We start from the raw sequence: 5,000 nt of genomic DNA on the forward strand, positions 1-5,000 counted from the left end.
TATATATATATATATATATATATGTATGTATGTATGTATGTATGTACTCATTCATTTACATGTGTGTGTTGTGTGTGTGTGTTTAATATGCATTTTGTCTTGTTAATTTAACGTTAACATTTATCTACGCTCACATTGGCTAATCTTAGATTTTTTAAATTTGACTTAAAATACACAGTATTTGTCTGAAAATAAGAAGAATGAGTGAAGCTGAAATAAGGAAATAAAGATAATGAAAGAAAATATCAATGAAATTAGATTAGGGCAACTGATCAAAAACTAGGAATGGAGCAAAGTCATTCCACTCCAATAAATAACTAGAAATGCTGAAATGCTGAAACAGATATATGTATCATTTAGAAAAAAAAATGAAGATAAAGGAAAATATCACCGAATGAAATAAAAGTTACTTAATTAGTGTCACATTATCACGTTTTCTGAGGGAATTTAGCCACAGAAACTAAATATATATATATATATATATATATATATATATATATATATATATATATATATATATATATATATATATATATATATATATATATATATATGTATATATATATAGATATATAGATATAGATATAGATATAGATAGATAGATATATATGGGCCAAGTAAAGGCTCTTGTTCAGTTTCAGGGAATGTTGGAATACAAAATGGGACAACAAAATATTAGAAATGTGATTATAGAAAGTATAAGAAAGAAGAATTATGATGACGTCCGTAGTGAGTTACAGAGTATATTTGTTTGTTTCTTTCTTGTAATCGACGTTGACTGAATAAGGAGAAATGCAGCAGAAATACGTTAGTAACGAAATTCTAATGCAAGATGAGCTTAAATCACAATGTAAATTATCAAGTTATTTGGAATTAAAACAATATGGTTGGAGCTTGATGGAGTAAGATGGCTAGTACGTTTTCCTTGGTAAAAACTGAACTTACATTCCTTGGCAAAGGAACTGAGAGTAAATAATGAGCATAAAGTACAGTATACCAAATATGGGAAAATAATTTTATATTAGCTTGGTTCAATGTGCAAAGCTTTGTGTATTAAAAGTGTTTTTTTTTGTTGACTCACATTAATGTTATCATTGTTGAATAAATCTTTATTCATTACTATTGATAATCACCTTCATCCATGGAATTTAATTAATTCTTAAAATCAATATCCAATTGTATATGAACTTCAATTTGCATTTGAATGGCAAGAATTGTGATTCTATAACAAGGCTTTCTCTGGAATCTCCCACGAACCCAACTTCAGAACTATTTTTAGCATGATTAATAATTCGTTAATATGTTACTTCTTATTTTTCAAATTAGATTTTTTTTCCAGAAATCTAGAGCATGCACACTTTCAGATACTGACATTAATTATATCTGCTTATAGACCTATTAACTTATTACACGTTCCCTAGAAAAAAATTCAAGGACCACAATATTTGCTAAAATCTTATGTAGACCTTTCAGTACCTTGCTTATTTAGAGTGCTTGTGTTCGGAAAATAACCACAAAGAGCGAATAAACACACAATATGTTATCACAGCTCGCATATGCTGTCCTGTGCCATAATATTGTTAGCAGTATCTCTGTCGTTAATGAAATGGGCTAAGGATCTCAGGGAATTAGACAGGCCTGTCTCATCGAAAATTGTGCACACACACACACACACACACACACACACACACACACACACACACACACACACACACACACACACACACACACACACACACACACACACTCACACACGAATACACACACACACACACACACACACACACACACACACACACACACACACACACACACACATATATATATATATATATATATATATATATATATACATATACATGTACGTATATGTTTATATGTATATGTAAATGCGCGCGCGCGCGCGTGTATATATATATATATATATTTATTTATTTATATATATATATATATATATATATATATATATATATATATATATATATATATATTGTGTGTGTGTGTGTGTGTCTATATAAACATTTGTACATATATAAACATATAGATATATAGGTATAGACACACACACACACAGTGAAGAGAGTGTAGTGCAGTACATCAGAGCAGTACAGCTCCTACATGTTGTTAAATACGGAGAAGATTGAACAATAGTTGTAGTCTACTAGCCGTGCGTTATGTAAATGTTGAAAGGAAAACTTTGGTTACAAAGTGAATGAATAAGTAAAAAATTGAAAAAAAATAGTGTGGCTTTGTGAGCCGGGGCGTGAGAGAGAAGGTAAGGGAGGCGAGAAGTGACCGTGAATTCTGCATGGTAAACGTTTTAAGCCTAGAGAGAACTGCTGTGACTAGAGCTCCGTTTTTTGTGTTTGTTTAATGAGTATCAACTGAGATCAGACAAGGAAAATTAAGTTAGTAGAAGCAGCAGCTAGAAATGAGGCTCTTGAAGCCAAGATTGACAACCTGGTAGTATAATGCCTGAAAATATGTGAAGAAAACAAATTTGAAGGAATTGGTAGATAATATCAGCAGGATCACAACTATTTAGAGAGAGAATATAGAAAAGTCTAACATCAAGGAACTCAAGGGAAAGTTAGAAGGAACCAAAATTGACGACGGTAGTGAAACCGAAGCAAAGAATCTGCAAGTAATCAAAGTACAAGAACTTGTTGAACAGATCGAAAGCAATTTGTCAAACAGCCAGGCTCAAATAATGGAAGAGGCAAAAAAGATGACAGCTACATATGCCGATGCATCAAAGGTATAAGAAACAGTAAATGAAAAAAAAGACAGCTTGCAGGGATGGTAAAGTAATGAATTCAAATCCTATCTTGACCAATATGCTACGAATATTGCTAATATGATTGATGTAAACAAGGATATAGTCATATTGGGACATGAAGAAAAAGTTGAACAAGATGGAATTGAACGATACAACGAGGTCAAGAAACATCCTAAAGCTCATAAGCACTGAATTCGCGGAACAGTATATCACAGCTCACAGGAGGCTGGGGTTATTTGAAAAGGGAGAAAAAACTCCCTTTAAAAGTAACATTCATGAATAGGCAAGTCCAAAGTCCTGGAAACCCATGAAGAATACAAGAAAATTTTGATATGAGAAAATACTACCTAAGATGGCAGAGAAACACTGCAGAAAAAATGGAAGTAGTGAAGAACAAAAATGAACAGAGCACTAAACTATCGTAACCAAAATGTAGAGATAGGCAACATTAGCCCTGCATCTAAAAGGAATACCGAAAGATTATATAGAAATATTTTGTATATATATTGTTTGTTATTTTCAAAGTTGCTAGATCCTGAGACAATAATTGAAATAAATAAACCAGATGTGATATGCATCACTGAATCCAAACTATATCCCACCATAGAACATGTAACATTAGGACTTGGAGACTATAATATTTGGAGAAAGGATAAGGCAAATGGAAATGAACGGTGCTTGGGGGTAGTAAAACTAACAAAGAAAGGATAAATAAAAAGGAGTTGAAAATTAAGCAAGGCCAAACAGTGGAACTGAAGGCTATGAAGGCAAAAATAAAAAGCGTAAACATAATAATAACCATAGTAAACATGCCACCTTATACATCGGTGTGGTCACAAGAAACTAACCAAAAACTAATTCGAGACATTAAAGAGCCTGGAGGAAGTGCTACATCTTTGGGAAACTATTGTAAAAGAAATTCTTGTCTCAGATTGACTGGGAAATTCTCATCCCAGAGCAGAACCACATTCGTGGAATGCGTAAATGAATATTATCTTTTCTAAAATGTTACCGAACATACTAGATGAGGGCTAGATAGACCGTCTATGTTTGATCTGCTATTCACAAAACATAAAGATGATATTAGGGATATCGAGTGCTGTCCTCCTTTAGGAAAAGCGACCATGTAGTAATTCAACTTCAATACTGTCTGCTACAGGAAAAACTCATCGTGAGTAAGGAAAGGAAGTACAATTACAAGCATAAACTAGGAAAACACTTCTTGGTAATGCGAAAATCTTGAGTTCTATTAATAAGGAGTAGAAAAAAATCAACAAAATTCCAAACGGATACAAGTAATGGCCAGAAATGGTAAAATGACAAATGCAAGAAAATGATAGAAGATATACAGCTACTTTGGAAAAGATTCGGAAGGCGTAGATCTCAGACAGCGTATATGAAAGATATAGCCTAGGAAGAAATGAGTACACCCAAACCCTGAGGGAAGCGAAATTTGAAAAGGATATAATAAATGTACAAGTCGCTAAAGCTCTTCTTTAAATACATAGATAGTATAACTAAAAGTTGAGATCAAATTGTCTTTAATAAGGAGGCAGAAATGTGTAAAAATCCTAAATGAGATATTTCAGGCAGTGTTTGTTCAGGACCCATGGCAAATATATGTACAAACGTAAAGAACATCGAAAATATAGCCCTCAAAAGGAATGAAATAGACTAGACAAGACCAAAGCCGAAGGACCAGATGAGATTTCTAACTAGGTTCCTAGGGAATGTGCCGAAGAAATATGTACTCCTTTATCGTTAATATTTCAAAATTCAGTGATACAAGGTAAACTACCAAAATTAGAAACTCACCAATGTTACATACTTATAAGAGTGGCGACAAATCTAAATTATAGACCAGGTTCATTAACTAGAGTAGTATGCAAACTGTTTGACAGGATAACTAGGAAACAGTGGGTTGGTAAGTACTTGAAAAAACGAGAAATGGTATCAAATAAACAATTTAGTTTTAGAGAATGCCGTTTGGCATATCTCCTTTGTTGTTCTGATAGAGTATCTGAAATGTTCAAAGAAAGAGACGGCTGAATGGATTCTGTGTGCTGATAAATAGAAGACTACTATGGAAATTGGAGCACCTAGATGGAGTCAAAGGCAGACTACTCGTATGGATGAAAGACTTCCTTCATGAAATGAAGATGGTACCATCTGAGCTCAGCTCTTCTCCCGTATTGAAACAATTAAGTAAGAAAAAATAGGT

This window comes from Penaeus vannamei, chromosome 3 (genome assembly GCF_042767895.1).
Source record: "Penaeus vannamei isolate JL-2024 chromosome 3, ASM4276789v1, whole genome shotgun sequence".
NCBI classification, from domain to species: Eukaryota; Metazoa; Arthropoda; class Malacostraca; order Decapoda; family Penaeidae; genus Penaeus; species Penaeus vannamei.